General features: G+C 38.8%; 1 long non-coding RNA gene and 1 pseudogene across 1 annotated transcript; both read right to left on the bottom strand.

The window, feature by feature from the left end:
* Positions 1-3,313: 3,313 nt before the first annotated feature.
* Positions 3,314-5,351, bottom strand: LOC146905750 (uncharacterized; annotated as a pseudogene).
* A 12,843-nt stretch (positions 5,352-18,194) lies between these two features.
* Positions 18,195-21,356, bottom strand: LOC146905749 (uncharacterized). The gene is made up of 2 exons (XR_015018814.1): positions 20,404-21,356; positions 18,195-18,487 (listed from the first exon to the last, which is right to left on the bottom strand). It is a non-coding gene; the product is annotated as an uncharacterized LOC146905749 (long non-coding RNA).
* Between the last annotated feature and the right edge of the window lie 574 nt (positions 21,357-21,930).

Below are 21,930 nucleotides of genomic sequence, written 5' to 3'. Positions count from 1 at the left end.
GTTGTCCGCAAATGCCGTCGTGGATGTCGGCAACGACTTCTTGGGTCTCGTTAGGTTCTAGGCACTTGATTAGTGGAATGGTGATGCCTCTTTTGTACAAGGCTCCTTCCACCAATGTGAATGAGCAAGCCCTTCGTTTCAACTTTGTTCTTTCCTGTGGATTGGTAGGGAGTTCACCATTCTCTATGTATCAAGATATGGGTCCTCTCCAGTCTTCCATCCCGATGATCGAGTTGATCTCTTGATGCAGAGTTTTGATGTTATGGATGCTTGGTTCGCCAAGGACCTCTTGTAATACTATTTTGTTTCCGTTCGCAGTTCGCGTACTTGTGAGTTTTGAAAGAATGTCTGCCCGAGTATTCTGTTCGCGGGGAACGTGAGTTACTTCTACGGCGTCAAATTCTTTCATTTTCTCTAGTACTAACTGGACGTACTTTTGGAGGTGGTCTTCTTTTACTTGGAACTATCCTGTGACTTGAGAAGCCACTAGTTGCGAGTCAGTAAAGATTTTCACCTTTTTGGCCCCCACGTCTTTGGCGGTTCGCAAGCCAGCCAGGAAGGCTTCATACTCTGCAGTGTTATTGGTAACAGGAAAAGATAAAGCGAGGGAAATTTCAACAATGGTACCTTTGTTGTCTTCTATAATTATTCCGGCTCCGCTTCCTTTAGAGTTGGACGATCCATCTACGAAGATGGTCCATTCTTCAGGGCTTTCCTCGGTTGGGAAAGTCATCTCGGCGAGGAAGTCGGCGAATACCTGAGCCTTTAGTGCCTTTCTGGATTCGTATTGAATGTCGAACTCGGATAGCTTGAGCGACCATTTCATCATCCGACCGGCTACGTCTGGGCGACCCAAGATTTGTCTGATGGGTTGGTTTGTCCTGACTATCACCGTGTGCACTAGAAAGTACTGCCTTAGTCTTCTGGCTGCGGTGAGGAGTGCGAGTGCCACCTTTTCGATCCTCTGGTACCTTGTTTCAGGTCCCAACAATGCTTTGCTGGTGAAGTATACTGGTTTCTGCCCCTCCATCGTTTCTCTGATGAGGACGGCGCTTACCGCGTCAGAGGAAAGGGAGAGATATAGGTACAGTACTTCACCTTGATCTGGTCGCGACAACACTGGTGGTGCAGAGAGCATTACTTTGAGGTGCTGCAAGGCAGTTTCGTACTCGTCTGTCCATTCGAACTTCGTTTCTTTCCTCAAGAGTTTGAAGAAAGGAAGTGCATGTTGAGCGGACTTGGCCACGAACCTAGAGAGAGCGATCAACATTCCGTTGAGTGTTTGGATGCACTTCTTGGAGGAGTGCATCTTTGCTCCATTTCACTTTGCTCAATTTACCCCATTTGAAGACATGGATGTGTGACATGTGGAAAAAATAAAATCAATGGTTGTGATTAAATGGTTTGGAAAAAGCAATTTTTTTAATGAGAAAAAATCCTACGCGCTTTCTACTCTGAAACAAATCCCACGCGCTTGCAAACTCTCCTTCTTCCTTCTCAGATAGTACCTCTCTCCCTCCCATCGCCACCGCCGGCACTGCCGCCGCCGCCACCGCACCTCTCCCTCCATCCACTGGCGCACTCTCCCCCCTTCTGATTAAGAAAAAATTCATTCCATAAAAAAATTATTTAAGAAGAATTGAGTTGCTTCATTTCATGGATTATGACTTTGTTCTCTGCAAAGTGACCTTCATTGGATTAACGCTGGCTTGATCTAATAATAATGAATCTCAATTCCCAATTTTGGCAACTATGTAGTTTGTCCCTAATATGGAATCCATATGAATTTTTTAACACTGAGCTAAACGATAAAATCTCCATCTCCTATTATTTGTGTTAACTAATGGATGGGATAGGATGTGAATTACTGCAGTTGCAAACTATCTGATGCGAGACTGAATCAAGATTATACTGATACAACAACACCAACTCAAAGAAGTGCAATTGTCCATATTTTACGTTCTTAATTTCTGAACCCATACAAAAGAATTCATAATAAAATGAAAACGCTTGATTCAGTTAGCCCCTTTATGGTGTTTATGGTTGACAAGGCTTGTTCTAGATGTTATTAAAATTTTATGTTGGTCTTGGTTTGTAGCTGGAGCTAGAGTTAAAGATTGTTTCAATGTGCTCTAACCCTCTGTCCCGTCTTTAAAGTGATTAAAATTATATGAACATACATAATTAATCATAGGTGGTTCTGCTTCACTACTCGAAATTTTCATTGATACGCATCACTACTCGAAACTGATATATTTCCCCTTATGAACAACCATATTTCTTGGAGTACATTAGTACTCGAAACTGATATATTTCTCTTTCTTTCCATTGATAGGCATCACTATTACGGCTGGTTTGGTTGTGGGATTTACTGCCCTTGCAACAATTATTGTCAGTTACAAATTTTCAGTCTTGCAGTTATATTAAGCGGCGTTGGTTGATAGTCAATTAGGCAGAATGGAATGTGGCAGATCAATGCTCTATTCTTGCCATAGGAACTATACATGTCCTCTTGTCAGTACAAATAGGAGAAAATGCCTAACAGCAAAATATTCTTGATACAAGTCCTTTTCTCTTTCTAGTGGCATTCCTTGTGAATGAATTTCTTTTTCTTAACAGCAAAATATTCTTAAGAGAAAAATCATGAAATGTGAATGTATATGTCTTCATTTATACACGAGACAAGAATATTATGTTGCGGTGTGAAGTCGCTGCGTTTGATTGTATAACATTAGTAACGTCACTGAAATTGGCATACTTCAATTTATGATAACAATGTTAGAAAACAACATTCTGAAGTCGCAACATTTGTTTTTTTTATTAGTAACGTCGTCGTAATTGGAATATTTCAACTAATGATAACATCGCAATTGAAAATACTAGCAGCGCATAATATCATAAGTAATAAAAACACCGCAACTTGACAAACGCGGCTGAACAGAAATTGAAAATAGCAGCAGCACATAATATCATAAGTAATAAAAACACCGCAATTTGACAAAAGCAGCTGAACAGAAATTGAAAATAGCAGCAGCACATAATATCATAAGTAAAAAAAAAACACCGCAATTTGTCATATAATGATTCAGGTTTTGAATTAAGGCCTTGGCCGAAAACTGTAAAAGCTAATAGCAACATGTTGCAAGGCCATGACTCTTAAAATCAGCACCTATAATATTACAAAAACACCTTTAAGTGTCCACAAAGGTAACGACATAGCAGAAGGAACAAAAACAGCCCAGCAAATAAAAACCAGGAACAAAAACAGTTCAACAGCCAATCGAATGTGAATGTATGTGTCAGCTTGACTTGGTTATGACTCTTGGATTGTAGCTTGATGTTGAGTTCCATTGCCAACTTGACTTGATTGTGTCGCTTGAAGTGTAGTTTCTTGCTGCATAATGTAAGAAAAGATAAATAAATAATATGGTTTCTTACCGGTAACGACTGTACTAAATTTAATACATAGATAAAAACTACATACCGGTAATGACTGTACTAAATTTTCACCAGATCTCTTTCTCTTGGAGCACATCTTTGTCTTTTTATCTTTTTTCTCAATCCAAGATTTATATCGCTTTTTCCGCTTGCGTGAACTTTCTCGATTAGCTATGCCTTATGCCATACCAACAGTGTCCACATTGTCAATTTCATCATTTGCAATTGATATGGATACATGAACCATGCCCCCTGATTCTCCATCCACATACTTTTTGGCCAACATATCATCAATTATTTTGCTGGACTCTTCATAAACTTTGGACAAAAATGTGTAAGTTTCATGAGTTTTTGAAGCTTTGTTGGTTAACTTAACCATTCGAGGACATAACTCATTGTATCGCTTCATGAAATGGGCTTTTATGTCTAATTCAACATGCCTCCCTTTCCAATCTTGATCACTTCCCAGCCTTGCATTTCTTGTCCATCGCTTAAGTATATAGGTTTCAGGAATTAACTTAATGTTCATGACATCTAAAACTTTCAAAGCATGACTGCATAAGATGCCATGTGTCTCAAATTACGACAATCACATGAAACTTTTTGTTCCATAGCATTTCCCATAACTATCCTCTCTATTGGATTATCATAGTTTTGTGACAGCATACAAACCTTCTTTCAAATCTTTTACGCAAATGTCTTGATATTCTTCATATTCCTCTTAGAACTCCTCAAATATTCTATGAGTGTAAACATTTGCAGCTTGTATGAGCATACGAGCCTTCTTCATTTTCAATCTAGGAAGCTTATTTTTTGACTCATATTCAGCTTCTGACTATTTGTTTCGTTAACCATTAACAGCTCTTTTAAAGTGTGTAAAAAATTGTTCCAAATTTAAATCAGACTTTAAATGGTTCTTCAAATCAGCATTAAAGCTATCACTTAATTGAGTAGATCTCATACCTGCAGTGAATGTTTTCAGGTTGAAGTTGGTGGTTATGTTCAGCTATAAAATCAGCAACTTTATATTTATCTATCTTCCGATCGAGTGAAATAACCATACGCGCTGAACATTTCGTTCTAATTTCTGCTCTAGGCTCCCCTTTTGGTTGAAGTCTTTTGTCAACACCTCGTACACCCTCTTTGTAGCATGTGAATATTCTTGAAGTCAAAACTCCATCAACTCTGCTTTTATTTCCATATTCTCGACGAATACCAAATCCAATTCTTTTACTATACTCATTATAAAGGTCATAAGCCGCCGCCTCAGAATCAAACTTCATTTCCAAGTGTGGTACATTGTTGGCAATACTTCCTTGTCCGAGTTGCACATTTTGTTCATGAATGTTGTTAACCAATTTATTGACACCATCTGAAAAAACCAAAATTTACAATTAAGGCCACCATAAGTGATGATTTCAAACATAAACTTACATGAATATATGATTACAGTGTTAGAAAACAACATTCTGAAGTCGCGGCAAATGAATAGAAACAACATTAACAAAAATAACTGACGATTTTTTTACAACAACTGAACAAAAACAACATAACAGCAAAAAGCCACTAGAAAAACTTAGACTGCATAAGAATTTATTGATCATAAAGCTATCTATTACTATTAAAAAAACATTGGGGGAAAGGATGGTGATTAGATAAAGTTACACACATAGTGACCATAAAGCTATATATATGTATATCATGTAAGTAATGCATCACGTAAGTGAACCTAGAAACTAATTTTTCAACAACACAGTAAAACAACATCATGTAATAAAGAGACGGCAAATAATAAAATAGAGAAGGCAAACTATATTACCTTTATCAACAACAATGGCAGAGGCACTGGGATGGTTGGAGACGGCGGCGGCGGGTTCGTTAGTGTTGGTAGCGGGACGATGGGGTTCGCTCATGACGCTGACGGAGACCAAGAGAGAGGTCCAGCGGAGAGAGAGAAGGAGAGGTGACGGCGGAGCCGATGGGAAGGAGAGGTGGCTTCGATGATTATGGGGGAGGAAGGTGGAAAGTTGTCTGAGAAAGGAATAAGAAGAGTTTGATAGCAGAGCGCGCGTATTTCATTTCCCTCATTAAAGAATTGATTTTTCCAAGCCATTTAATCACAGCCATTGATTTTATTTTTTCCACATGTCACACATCCATGTCTTCAAATGGGGTAAATTGAGCAAAGTGAAATGGAGCAAAGATGCACTCTTCTTGGAGTGGGGCGTTGGGAGCTCAGTAAATGCTCGGCATTTATCTGGATTCGCTTCGATTCCTCTTTCTATTAGATAGAAACCGAGGAATTTACCCGCCTGGACTCCAAAGGTGCATTTTTCTGGATTGAGTCTCATGTTGTATTTCCGAGTTTGCTCGAACACTCTCTTGAGATGGGCGGCATGATCCACCTCTTGTTGGGATTTTACGATCATGTCGTCCATGTAAACCTCTAGAATGTCGCCCAGAAGTGTCTTGTCGTAAACTCTGTTCATCATACGTTGATAAGTAGCCCCCGCGTTTCGTAGACCGAAGGGCATTACGTTGTAGTAATAGTTCCCTGATTCGGCCATGAAGGCTGTTTTCATTTTATCTTCTTCAGCCATGGGTATCTGATTGTACCCAGAGTAGGCGTCCATGAAGGATAAAAGTTTATAGCCAGAGGAATTATCAACGAGTTTGTCGATGTTAGGAAGAGGATATGCGTCTTTAGGGCAGGCCCTATTAAGATCGGTATAGTCAACACACATACGCCATTTTCCATTAGATTTTTTGACAAGTACAACATTGGAAAGCCAGGTAGTGTATTTGGCCTCGAAAATAAACTTTGCCTCTAGAAGGTCTTTTACAGCTTTTTCTGCAGCTTCTGACTTTTCAGGAGACTGCTTCCTACAACGCTGGGCGACAGCGCTAACTCCGAGATCCACCGTAAGTTGGTGGCAGGCGACGCTAGGGTCGATTCCGGCATGTCAGCTGCGCTCCAGGCGAACAGGTCAGTGTTTTCTCTGAGGCAGGCGATCTGTAACACCCTAAACCTCACATATCATTTTATAATAAAAATATAATAATTATTTAAGCACGGAAGGGTGTCACACATCTTCATCACTTCAAAAGTACTTTATTTAGATTTAAAAAAAAACGTCGCAACAGAATAGTTTCAAAAACTTTAAAGTATACATCTCTTCACAATTTCAACAAAAATTGATTTTACTAGAATTCTAATATATAGTCTAAAATAAAATAAATCCCCAATCCCTAGTGTCACAGATCAGATCTTTGACTCGATAAAGACTCCCAAAAGCAATAAGTAACCGAGTAGGCTCCAAAGCCATCCTCAGAGACTCACTGCTACTAAACTTCTTCTTTCTGCAAATCTACACCACAAGGGTGCAGGCGCCCAACCCGCCACTAGAGGGTGAGAATATATTCAACATAAGAGATGCATAAACACATGTATAGATTCAGATAAAAGAACACAACAATTACATTTAGACATATATGCATCACAGTCAGATATTATTCACATTTAAATATAAAATTTCATTTAATAAAAATCAAATAGGCATCAATCAACATCTTATAACAACATATAAGCATAAACAACATTTAAGAATATCAAGTAGACATTAATAAAATACAAATCATTCGCACATAATCATATAGAAGCACGTAATTGAATATCATATCTTTAAATAGTCACACATCTTAAAATATCACATCTTTTAATTACACATCTTCAAATAAACCTACAGTTATGTATGCAATGTCTCTAACTCGACTCTATATGCATGTGGTACCGGTTTTGGATATCAGAGTTATGTTACTGATTTATCCCCCATCTTTAAACACATCTTTAAATCGGACTGAGCATGAATGCATGAACACCAAGTGCTGACTCAACAAATGCACGTCTTTAAATGACTCGACAAATACACATCTTTATATAACACATCTTTAAATCACACATCTTCAAATAGCACATCTTTATATAACACATCTTCAAATCACACAACTTCAAATAGAACATCTTTATATAACACATCTTTAAATCACACATTTTCAAATCGCACATCTTTAAATTTATTCACATATTTATATACACATAAATAAATATCCACATCTTTGCACATCATTAAATAATAGATCTCAAAATAGCACATAATTATCTATCCCAATTAAATTAAGATGTGTGGCCTTACAAACATGTTTCAAAGAAAATAATTTATGACATGATTATTTTGGATCTTCAAAAGTAGTACGTATCTATAATTTATTTAGAAAAAATCATGTTCCCCTATTTGTCTTTTCTATTTCAAAACTAGTGGCTAATATCATGCTTCAAGAATCCTTAATTTTCATTAACAAATCAAGCAACAGAAGGTACTCCTAATATTAGCGCATGAGTGACGATTGTCATGATACACTATTACGGCTGAAAAAGCTAAATTCATTAGTCAACAATTGACATATTTCCAAACGAAATTGAAATCAAACAAAATTTGATGCATACTCGATTCAAGGGAACAAACCATGTAAACAATTATGACATATACTCTTAATTAAAAATTTGATTTTTGATTCAATCCGCAAACAGTATGACAATGATAAATTGTAGACATGGCATATATGCAAAATAACAAATACCAATCACAACATAGCCACAATTGAATCATAAATTTAGTGCATCAACGTCATGATTTCATAATTAATCACATGCATCCTAAAGATCACAACAATAAATCAGAGCACGCAAGAATTTATTAAATGTTCAAGAAAACAAAGAAGAAAAACACAAACCCTTCACTACCCATATGTTCATACAACCCTTATGAATGAATAGAGACTCCCCCATACCTCTAGTTTGCAGAATTTGATGATGAATTTCTACGGTTAAATCTCTCCCTAAGCTTTTCTCTCTTTGCCTCCTTGCTTTTTCTCTCCACAACCCTAGTTTTCCTTTGGTCTCTAATCTTTTCTCTGTTTTGTTGTAGCCCTCTTTTTCTAATGTTCTCATCTATTTATAATCATCAGCTAAGTTTGTTACTAATCTTTGCTACTTTTGTTACTAATCTTTTCAGATTACTATCTGCAACTCTTTAATCCGTTACTATTCCTTTTGTAACTACACCGTCTTGCTATTCACACTCCCCAATGCTTAAATCGTTAAAGCACTACTCATCTCACTAACTACACCTATTTTCTACCCAGTTTTACTAATTCACCTCCGTTCACACTCTACTTTTTATTCTCTCTAAAAAAACTTTATATTCTTCCTAAATATTATTTTCTCTCACTCTTTAACCGACTAACCAATCCATCTATTTTCCCTTACATATTCTCTTAATAAATATGAATAATTAAATTAATAATATCAAACAAATCAATACTATTAATAATATTAATATCATCTAATAATAATATTTGTGTCAAAAAAAATCTAATAATAATATTAATAAACTAATATTAAAAATCGGGGTGTTACACGATCAGCTGGTTCTTGACAAGCTCAGGGAGATCCTTGCCAATCTTGAAGTTCTTCGAGGGGTTGTTTCCGAAGGGGACCAGCTCGAAGTCACCGTCGGGAACAGATCGAAGAAGTTTCGCGTTGAGCGGATCCTTCTTCTCCCGTTTTTGCTCCTTCAGGTCTTCTTTGGTGAACCTGGGGTCAAGTTCGACCAAGTTGGCGTCCAAGGTACTCGCAGCAGCTTTCCTTTTGTCCTCAGCAGGTTTGCTGGGCTGGGAAACCGAGTTCTGGGTTTTGTTGGCTTGGAGGAAACATCTTCTTGCAGCTTCGATGTCTCCGCTGAGTGAGGCGATGATGTCGTCCTTCGCATGCTATTTCAACTTCAGATGAGTGGTTGAACATGTGGCCCCTAGCTGGGCGAGCCTGGTTCTCCCTATGATGCAATTGTAGAGAGACTGGCAGTCGATCACTAGGAATGGGATATTTATTGTCTTTTTGGCCTCTTTTTCGCCGAAGGTGACCAGTAGCTCCATGTACCCCCATGGTTGAGTGGATGAGCCGTTGAAGCCATATAGTTCATCCCCAACGTAGGGAGAAAGGTTTTTCTCCGTTAGTTGGAGAGTTCTGAATAGGCTGGTGTACATAATGTCGCATGAGTCCCCTGTGTCAATCAGGACTCGTCTGACATCTGCGTTGGCCATCGATGCTCGCACGAGCAAAGGGATGGCAGAATTTGAAGCTCCACCAGGCAGTTCGGAGTCGTAAAATGCCAAAGGTGGCCTTCCTCCTCGAGTGGAGGGGGCCATGGCATTGACGTCCATGAGCTCCTGAAATTTCCTCTTCATGATGCCCATGGAAATGTTAAGCGTTCCTCCGATGATGATGTTGGCGGTAGGGAACCGCTCCCAGGTGCATGAATAGGGGGTGATTTCCATGTTAACAGGGAAATCCCCTAGGTGCTCCACGGACATGGCGATGGTCCTGCCAGGTTCAGGACCAGCACCGACGAGATCGACAGCTTTCCGTTCTGATTTTGGATTTTTCACAAATTGTTTGAGCCGACCCCTTTGGATGAGGAGTTCGATGGCGTCCTTCAGATGGATGCAGTCGTCGGTTGTGTGTCTGTGGCACTTGTGGAACCGACAATATTTTGTTTTGTCAACTCCCTTACTCTCCTGAGATGGAGCCTTTGGTGGCTTAATGCCGACTTCTGCTAGATCAACAACAGCGATCTCAGCGAGGATTTTCTCCCTTGACATAGCCAAAGGAGTGTACTCGGTGAAGTGACCGTTCGGTCTCTTAGCTTTGCCTTCCTTCTTTTTCTCCTGGAAGGGCTTTTTGGAGGGTTCAGCAACAGGTTCCTCCTTCCTAACCTTGTTGAGGTTGTCCGCGTACAAGGCCTCTTCATAGGCGATGTAGATCTTAGCGATCACTAGGAACTCGTTGAGAGTCCTTGGGCGATCCAGAAGGACAGCTTTCTTCACGTCCGTCTCATCGCGTAGGCCCTTGGCAATGAGATACAACTTCATTGTCTCATTGGCGCCCGGGACCTGGACGACTTCTTTGTTAAACCTCTCGATGTAGTCTCGGAGAGGCTCGCTTCTTCCTTGGACGATGGCTTCGAGGGAAGTTACCGTTTTAGGTTGCGTCCTTGACGCGGTGAAATGGGTGGTGAACTCGTTGCAGAGGTCACTCCAAGAGTTGATGGAGTTTCTCCTAAAGTTGTTGAACCACGTAACGGCTCCTCGGCGCAGAGTAGTGACGAAGAGCTTGCATTTGACGGCGCCCCGCACCGACCGGTAAGTGAGAACTGCTTCGATGTTCTCGATGTGCTCATCCAGATCGGTAGTCCCGTCGTATGAGTCCATTTGAGGCGGATTTTCCAGTCCGCAAGGGATAGGAGCTTCCCGGATACACCGTTTAAACGGACCGTGAGCGTTACGATCTGTTCGGGTATCGCGGGTGTCCAATGAACTGGAAGGTGACCGTGAACGCCCTTCGCGTCTGGGCGGAGACCTTCTGGGTGGAGTTCGACGCAGAGGGGATCTTCGCGACAGGGCCCTTCTAGGAGGGGATCTTCTTGGTGAAGACCGTATGGGGGACCTTCTTGTTGACCTTCGGGTGTAGGACGGAGATCTGATGCTCGCCGAATGCCGAGGGGACCTGGAACGTGACCGACTGGGGCCCTCTCCTCTTCTGTTACGTACTGGGGAGAGAGATCGCTGGGTTTGGACGGTTGGACGCGCTTGCTCCAGATCCATCAGCTGGCGGTTCTGTTCCTCGATTAACGACGTTTGTCGTTGAACCGTGCGGATCAGGTTACTGATGAGTACGCCGGTTGATGCTGCATCTTCTAGCGTCTCTGTTGGACGGCTGGGACCTAGCAGAGGCCTTTGTTGGATAGGAAGTACTTGAGCTGGTTCCTCCCTGGGTGTATCCGCAGGTGAAGGTGAAGATGTCACGCCATCCTGTTGAGGAATGCGCACCTCACTTCGTAGCTAGGAGTTGGCACCGTTGGCAGCCATTGTAGTTTTTTGTGAAAAGCTTTGGTTTTTAGGGATAAAAACGAGGAAGCTTATAGATTCCCCACAGACGGCGCCACTGATCGTACCTGATCAGAAGGAGACTGTCGGTGCTTTGAATGCGGTGGTGGTGACAGTGGTGGAATGCGTCAGAATGCTTCTTGGAGCGGATGGGGGGTGTGTACCTGCAGGCACTCCAACGCTCAAGTCAGTAGAGATCAGAGAGTGAGGGTTTAGAGGAAGAAAAGAATTCTACCTTGGGGACTGCAGTGAGTCCCCTATTTATAGAGGTAGAGAGCTGCAGAGCCGTTGGAGAGGCTCCGGCGGTTACGAAATCGTGGGAAGTGTAACCGCCGAAGAGTTTATTGCGGGAACGTGCACAATGTGCAAGAGAGACGTTGGGGTTCGTTTGAACCGGTCTCTTTGCTTCGTGAACCCCCTTCATGAGAGGGGGTAAGTTGTGAGCAATAATGCCAAACGTGGATTTTGGGCTTGGAGTGGTATTGGGCCAAAGCGGATGGGCCAAGAATCCTTTTGGGAGGTCTAGAACATATATATATATATATATATATATATATATATATATATATATATATATGACGTTATGATTAAGACGATACATGATGTTTATGATTATTTATTATGATAATATAAGATGAAGTTTATGACTAATGTATATATATATATATATATATATATATATATATATATATATGACGTTATGATTAAGTCGATACATGATGTTTATGATTATTTATTATGATAATTTAAGATGAAGTTTATGACTAATGTAGGAAAATTAATGATATTAGTTAATGAAGTTTAAGTTGTTAAATGTGATTGATGAATTATATGCTTAATATTGTTGTTTGTGAAATCTCATCCCTTCTGCTTGAAAATGTTGCTCTTCGTATGGGTAACTTGCAGGAAACCAAGATTAGTTGTGGTCGTGAGTGGACTCCTCACAAGTGTGTGTCTTAGGTGCTCTGATACGTAACGGGATGGGAGTTTTGACTTTGTTTTCTATTCCTTACGTATTGTTTTATGAGATTTTATAATAAAGATGTTGGACTGAACCAGTTATTATGTTTTAGACTATGTATGAGATTTTTATGATGAGGCCTTAGTGCCAAAGACTTTTATGATGTTGAAATATTTCCGCTGCGAGATTTTAAAGATTATGTTGTTATATTTTGAAGGATAAATATTTATTTAACCCATTTGAGATTTTTATGAAATGCGACATTCCGTTAAAGATGTTAAACTCTGATTTTATTTAAGAAATTTTTATGTTGGGAAAACGGGGTGTTACATCCCGGTTAAAGTCTTTTGACCTTACTTTCTAGTTGTACGTGGTGGTCGTCGCCTGTTTGATGGTGACCTCTATTAGCGCGGTGAAATTCCTCGATTCATCAATGAAATCCAACTCTTCCGGCATCGCCTCCGTGTTTACAGTTTGGTTGTGTGGGTGTGTCGTCCTCCAACTTAATTCCTTCACTCCGTTCCGAAAGTGTGCTTAAATGGGGTTTCTCTGGTCTTCGAGTGTGGTTTGGTGTGTTATGCTCATAGAACATGTGGGATCTCTTTAGGCCAATTTCCCTTTGCTTCTTCCAACCTTCTCTTCAGTCCCCTCAGTATAACTTTGTTTGCAGACTCCGCCAGTCTGTTCATCTGTGGGTGTTCAACTGAAGTAAAATGTTGTCTGATATTCAATACTTCCAGAAGTTGTTTCATCCTTTTGTTCGTTGTAACACCCCGTTTTCCCAACGTAAAAATTTCTTAATAAAAATTAGAGTTTCTCAACTTAAACGGAATGTCACATTTCATAAATGGAATAAAAGAATATTTATCCTTCAAAATTCAATAACAAATCACTTAATATCTTGCAGCGGAATTAAATCATCATCTTAAAAATACTCTTTGGCACAAGGGCCTCATCATAAAAGTCTCATAAAAAGTCTAAACATCTCATTAGTTCAAATCCAAACATCTTAAACATAAATCTCTTAAAGCAATACGTAAGGAACAGAAAACAATGACAAAATTCCCATCCCGTTACGTATCAGATCACCTAAAGACACACACTTGTGAGGAGTCCACTCACGACCGCAACTAATCTTGGTTACCTGCAAGTTACCCATACGAAGAGCAACATTTTCAAGTAGAAGGGGTGAGATTTCACAAGCAACAATATTAAGCATATAACTCATCAATTACATTTGACAACATAAACTTCATATAATTCAACAATTATATTCAAATACATCGTTATCATCAATTCATTTTAGCAATGTATATCTAACACCTTAACTTCATTGATTAGGATCACTATTCATCATATGACAGTCTTAATCATCATCACATATCATCAATAACATCATCACATATCATCATTAACAATCATAACATCATCACATATCATCATTAATAATCATAACATCATCACAGCAATTCTTTAATTAGATACTTCGTCAAAACATCATAACTTAACGACTTGACTCGACTATGCAACTCTTCATCTTAAAACATCTTGACTCGACTATGCAACTCTTTCGTCTTAAATCATCTTGACTCGACTATGCAACTCTTATCATCTTATAACATCTTGACAATGCAAATGCATGTGGTACCATTCTAGGGCATAATCCCTCGTCGCTTATGAGCATAAATATACTCCTAGGGCATAAGCCCTCGTCGCTATTGAGCAAAATCTCCTAGGGCATGAGCCCTCGTCTCTGGTTGAGCAAAAGCTCCAGGGCATGAGCCCTCGTCTCTGGTTGAGCAAAAGCTCCAGGGCATGAGCCCTCATCTTTAAATGAGTATGCATGGACTCAACATCTTACGTCTTAGAAACTTCATGAACATCTATGACATCTTAACATCTTGACAACACAACATCTTTACAACTTGACGACTTCATAACGACTCGACGACTTAACAACTTCATATCATCTTAATGTCTTAACATCTTAACATCTTAGAATCTTAAAACATCATATGTAATTCACATTAATACTCATATAACAAATATCACATTGATAATATTAACAGCAACATGACAGCACACAATTAATTCATCATATATCATCGTATTCAAGTATCAACAATTCATCATGCATCTTTGTAAGAACATAAATAATCATGCACAACATATTTTCATGTCAAACCAAGGTTACTGGAAAGATATAACAATTATCAACAACTTTCATGTTTACAACAAAGATCAATTCAAAATAGAAACATATGAACAAAACGCAAAAACATGAAACAGAGAATGTTGTCACCGTACAATTTTGCTAAGACCTCCTTGGAGTATTTTTATCATAACTCAAAAACTAAAAATCTTATTCACGTCACACCAAAGCCACTGGAAAGCTAACAAAATTATTTAAAACTTTCATGTTTACATCAAAGGTCAATTCAGTACCTATCAATACCAGTTTTCATTTTAAATTCGAAAAATTTATGCAGAAGTTCATAAAAATTCACTGTGACCTACGTGCAGTAATTTGACCATAACTCAAGTTCTATAAATCCTTTTGAAGTCAAACCAACGGCATTGGAAATCTAACATCCATACCTACAACTTTCATGTTTACACCTTAAGCCAATTCAAAACTGAAATGTGTGAAAAAGATGCAAAAACATGAAACAGAGAATGCTGTCAGGGATAGCTCTTGGGAAAACTCCAATTTTCATCCCAAAATCCCAATTTTGAATCCCCTAAGCCCAAATTTGGTCCCAAAGTTTGCTTAAATATTTCTAAAGATGAAAAGACACCCAAATCCATATAAAACTTGAATTAAAACACTCTTTCAACAAAAATCACCATTTGACCCATTTTTCATGAAAACCTTTAAGAACAACTTAAATTCACTTCAAGCTCTATGAATATGATTACCCATGAATTATCTAAGGTCTGTACACAATTTCTACATCAATCTAACAACTTCTCATCATCTAATCATCAATTCTCTCTCAGAACCCTAATTCACAAATTCTCACAAACTAATCCTAGAACATGTTAATTGTAAATTCAGAATTACAGACTTAATATTACCGAATGATAGTCTCACCCTTACCTTAGATTAATTGACAGCAAGGACGTTCTACAATCTTTTCCTTCTCTGACTCTTCTCTTCTCTAGGTTTCCCCTCTTTCTCCAAAAAGTTTGCACGTAATCCTTATTCTAAATAATTATATTTCTCCACTAAATATATTCTTCCGCTAAATATATTCTCTCACTAAATATATTCTTCCACTAAATATATTCTCCCACTAAATAATATTAATACACCAAATAACACATAATAGCATATTTCATCAAAATATATATGTATATAATATTTTAACACCAAATAACAAATATATCTCTACATCTAATAACAAATATATTTCTACACAAAATAACAAATATATTTCTACACTAGATAACATATATATTTCTACACAAAATAACAAATATATTTCTACATCAGATAACATATATATTTATACACAAAATAACAAATATATTTCTACACCAGATAACATATATATTTCTACACAAAATAACAAATATATTTCTATACCAAACTTTCTAAATTCACAAAACAGCCCCACAACTCAATATTTATTTTATTTTCAAATCTTATTTTATTAAATAATAAATTAAGTCACAACATCTCATAAAATTCTCTAAAATCACGTAATTCATATAAATCACATAAATCACATCGATTATATAAATATAATATAAAAACTCATATAAATCACGCCAATCATATAAATATATCTTAAAACTCATTTAAAATAATTAAATAATCGAAATGGGCGTTACATTCGTGAACTATGTTCCGTTGTCTGTTATTACGGATTTGGGGACGCCAAATCTGGACATGATGTAGTTCTTGAAGAAATTGATTGTAGTTCTTGAAGAACTTGATTTTTATTGTCGTTATTTTGGCCAATGCTTCTTCCTCAATCCACTTAGTGAAGTAGTCTACGAGTACAATAAAAAATTTCACCTGGCTGGTCCCCTTATGGAACGGCCTCAAGAGGTCTGTCCTAACATGGAAAATGGCCATGGTGTGGTGAGGGTACTGAGCTCTGAGGGCGAGGCGTTGAATACGTCTCCGTGCCTCTGGCACTGGTCGCACTTTTTTACGTATCTCATCGTGTCGTTCTTCATTGTGGGCCATCATGCCCTCAATATCTTCCTTGTCAGGGTGATCCCTCTGAGATGTTGTTCGGTGATGCCTTCGTGCACTTCTTCTAATGCATAGGCGACCTCGTCGGGGTTGAGGCATTTTAGGAGCGAGGTGGAGAATCCCCTTTTGAACATCCTTCCTTCGATGATGGTTTGTTTGCACGCTCTCCATTTGATCATTTTTGAATCGGCTGGATCATCCGAGAGCCTTCATTCCTCAATGTACGCCTTGATAGGTGTCATCCATGTTTCTTGAACGGACTCCACTACGTCCACCTTCATCTATGTGTTTGCTCTATAACTGGGTCTCCCCAAGGTCTCTTGTACGAAAGAATGGTTTATCCCGGTTGATCTGGTTCTTGCCAATCTGGATAGGACATTTACCCTTGTATTTTGTTCTCTTAGGATGTGCATTATTTCCATGGAGTCGAAGTTGTCGATCTTCTCTCTCGCCGTTACCAAGTATTTTTGTAGCAACGCATTTTTCACTTGTGCTCCACCTTTTACTTGAGATACTACCAACTGTGAGTTCGTCTTCACTTGAACCTCCCGGGCGTTGAGGTCTAGGGCTAAGTTGAGTCATGTTGTGACGGCTTTGTACTCCGCTTGGTTGTTTGTGGTCGAGAACCCAAATCGAAGGGACAGATCGACAACTAGCCCTTTTGTACTTTCGAGAATGATCCCAAATCCTTCGCCTCTGGTGTTGGAGGTCCCGTCTATGAACACGGCCCACATTGAGCATGGTTCGAACGTTGGCGGGGTGAATTTCACCAGAAAATCTGCTAAAATATTTGCCTTCAATACCTTTCTTGCTTCAAAGGTGATGTCAAATTCAGATAGTTCAATCGACCATTTGCTCATTCTTCCCGCTAAGTTTAGATGAAATAGGACGTGCTTAAGTGGTTGGTTGGTCGGGACTACAATAGAATGGACCAGGAAGTATCTCCTCAATTTCCTGGCGGCCACCATGAGGGCAAGCGCCTGTTTTTCAATCTTTTGGTAGTAGCTATCTTGCCCCTCCAGGGTTTTCGAACAAAAGTAGATTGGGTTCTGGTTGGTTCATATCTCTCTTACCATGACGGCACTAACTTCTTCCGCCATAGGTCTGGACAGGACGGGGGGCTGCGACAGAATCCTTTGCAATTTGTCAAACGCCTCTTCGCATTCTTGGGTCCACTCGATGTTCGCGTCCTTCCTTTGCAATTTGTATGAACGACATGACACTATACGTGTAGTTGGTGCCCTCGGTCATGAAGGTCGTGTGCTTCCAATCGTCTTTGTCAATGGGAATTTGGTTGTAGTAGCAGTAAGCGTCCATGAAAGACAATAACTTATATCTGGAGGAGTTGTCTACCAATTTGTCAATGTTGGGAAGTGGGTAAGCATCATTCGCGCAAGTCTGGTTTAGGTCTGTGTAGTCAACACACATCTGCCACTTCTCGCTTGCTTTCTTTACGGGAACCACGTTGGATAGCCATTGGGTGTAACCCTTCAACTATCTCCTTGGCGACATGTGTAACACCCTATTTCTATTAAGCGGTAAAACGCGCGAATACATCAGAAATATTCTAGAAATAGATGCTACGTCTCAAAACAAACCCAACAATATCATGCATATATATAATATCTCAACGATCACAGCGGAATTCAAATCATAAACTTCAACATATACATGCCATGGTCAATAAATCCTCAAATGAAAATACTCCAAGTCCGACAAGTGGACAATAGCAACAACATAACAACAGAATCCAAACAACAACCAGACGCTAATCCTAATCAGAGCCTAGATACTACGACACTGACACGACAACGGAGAAAGCTCCCGTCGTCCAAACATCCCACAAGCAAACTCACCAAGTATCTAGTCCTGCACAACGTCTACCCATGCATACAGACAGGTAGGCGGTCGAAACCACTGGGGGTAAGTATTACATTAATCATAATCAAACAATAATAGACAGATGTATAATTGTAAAAGAGTTCACAAGTATTTGCATGCATGTTCAACATCAATCATTCAATCATACAAGCAATACAAGTACACACTTACCACCCATCATTAACAATCTCAAAAACAACCATCTGACAATTCAATTTATGCAATGCGCCTAGACTTGACACATATATGCATGTGGTACCAAATCAACAACAGTGGATGCAACAAAAACATCCAAGTAAGAGTACACCTCCTCTTACTATGTAAAAGTACACCTCCTTTTACATTTCAACAACAACAACAACATGATATGATGCATGGACATATAGCAATGACTCGATAATGCACAACTCCAACATAACAACTATCAAAACAATGTAAAAGTACACCTCCTTTTACATTTCAACAACTCAACAACATTGCATTATCAAGAATCATGCCCATACATTCAACAATCATAGCTCACATAAGGTTCATCAACATTCATCATCATCAATTTACAATTCGTTTCCATTTACATCACATAAATCAAGTAAAATGGAATAACACAACAATTTATGATAAGAATCATTCTCAACCTTCCACAATCATTCAAACACAATTATTTAATCATATGTGACCATTCACAAAAGATTCATAAGACTTTAGTCCTTCAAGATTCATTTCTACTAAGTTCGTCTCCAAAAGTCACCTTTTAAAAATAATAGAATTTATGAACCAAAACCAACTCTACAAGCTCAATTGCATATGCCATGTATTCTCACAAGTCGCTTATAGGTGCAGTAGAGGATACATAAGCATTTCATCGGCCAAAAACAAAGAATTCAAGAAAAACCCAAAGTTCGTCTCATTTTTTACTTTTTCCCAAAATTTTCCATTTTCAAAACAAAACAAGTTCAAACTTGATAGAACCAATCACATCCATTTTTAAAAATCATATAAACAATATACAACTCTAATCCCACTTCAATTTCCGGAGAAAACAAGTTTTTGGAAAAATTGACGTTTGGACCGTTTTCACAAAAGTTAGACGATTTTCATAATTTCAAGTCCAAACCAACTCAAATCTTGTTCCAGTAGGATTAAAGGTGTAAACAGGTGTTAATTAAGTCCAAAGAAACATTTTAGAAGTATTGGATTGGTCCCCCAAAGCTCAAAACAATAAAACAGAAAAACTGTTTCTGGGCAATTTCGCTATTAGCGAAATCTAGGCTATTAGCGAAATTCCCAGACAATTTCGCTATTAGCGAAATTTTCGCTATTAGCGAAACTTGTCCAGACAGTTTCGCTATTAGCGCCGTTCTTGCGAAATTATGCAGAAGTTTCGGGTTTTCACACCATTTTTGCCCAAAATCCCAATTTTCAAACCCCCAACTCCCAAATCAACTTCCAGAAAGTGTTTATGGGTCAAAACAGGTTCAATACACTTAAACAAACATGTTTCAAGCATTAAAAACAACAACATAGCTCATTTCATCAAATTCACAAAATTCTTTCAAAACACCAACATAACCACAAATCTCCTCATGAATCCATAAACAACGTTTCCAATTACGAAATTTTGTTTCCAACAGTTCAACAATCATCAACAACAACTAATGAACACAAATTCATGTACAATTCAACATCACAACCTCATTTTTCATCAAAATTGCTCAAGAACACAATATACCCACAAATGCACATTTCAACATGTTAATTCACATACTAACATGTAATTATCATACAAATCATGTTCTCTATCATAACAGCAACAATTATGCACGAATTCAGAACAAATGGATTCAAATTATCAATTCCATAAAAATGGGTTCAAATGAAAAATGATGAAATTATGATTAAAAACTAACCCCCTTACCTCTAACACCAAGAATCCTTAATTCAAGCCTCAATTAGCTCCTAGGTGTTGAATCCACTCTTCTAGCTCTAGCCCTTGCTCTTGTTGTGGTCTCTAGCCTCTACCTCTTCTCTTCCCAAATGAAATGAAATGAATAATGTTGTGAAACCTAATTTTCACCCACAACTAGAGTTTATATATGTGCTCTCATCAATTGGGCTTATCTCTCAACCTTAATGGGCCTAACCCATTTCTATTCTAATACCCAAAATGTCACTACTCACTTAACGGTAAATTACAACACTAACTGTCACTTATCGGTAAATAAAATAATTACTACATTCTCTCTAGTAACTTGGTAAAATAATATTCTTACTAACACTCAAAAATAATCCTCAACCAAAATTACAAAATTACCCCTACTCTCAAAATGACCAAAATGTCCCTAAGACCAAAATGACTAAAATACCCTTTTTCACCGAATACTACAATTCCCAACCAAAAATACACACAAAAGCAAATAATCACATAATAGCACACCCAACACACATAAATAATTAATAAAATAAAACTAGCGAAAATCGGGTTGTTACAACTCTCCCCCACTAAAAAGAATTTTCGCCCTCGAAAATTACCTGAAGGAAACAACTCTGGGTACGCAACCCTCATCCTACTCTCCGATTCCCAAGTGGCACTCTCACCGGTTGGTCCAACCCAAATCACTTTAACCAAAACGACCTCCTTGCCACGCAAACGCTTCACTTCACGATCTTCAATCCTAACCGGCCAAGTCTCAACGGTCAAATTATCCCTTACTTCCAAATCATCCACTTGAATCACATGAGACACATCATACACATACTTCCTCAACTGAGACACATGAAACACATCATGAAGATTCGACAAAGATGGCGGTAACGCAATCCGATACGCTACAACCCCAACCTTCTCAACAATCTCAAAAGGTCCAACAAAACAAGGAGTCAACTTCCGACACTTCAAAGCACGTCCAACCCCAGTTACAGGATTCACTCTCAAAAACACATGATCTCCAACCTGAAACTCAAGGGTCTTTCCTCCTCTTATCATGATAACTCTTCTGCCTACTCTGAGACGCTCTCATCTTCTCTTGAATCATCTTAACCTTCTTGGTCGTCTCTTGCACAACTTCCGGACCTAACAAGGCACTTTCTCCTGACTCATACCAACACAAAGGAGTTCTACACCTCCGACCATACAAAGCCTCAAATGGTGCCATTCCGATACTAGAATGAAAATTGTTGTTGTAAGTGAACTCAATCAACGGTAAACATTCAATCCAACTGACACCTTGCTCCAACACACAAGCTCTCAACAAATCTTCCAAACTCTGAATAGTCCTCTCCGTCTCACCATCAGTCTGGGGATGATACGCAGAACTCAACCTCAACTTAGTTCCCAAAGCATCTTGCAAACTCTCCCAAAACTTAGAAGTAAACCTCGGATCCCGATCCGACACAATACTAGAAGGAACACCGTGCAATCTAACAATCTGCTCAATGTAGACCT

Source organism: Medicago sativa, chromosome 7 (genome assembly GCF_051527215.1).
Source record: "Medicago sativa cultivar Bolivia chromosome 7, Bolivia_mono, whole genome shotgun sequence".
Lineage (NCBI taxonomy): Eukaryota > Viridiplantae > Streptophyta > Magnoliopsida > Fabales > Fabaceae > Medicago > Medicago sativa.
This window is presented reverse-complemented; position numbering and strand designations above follow the sequence as displayed.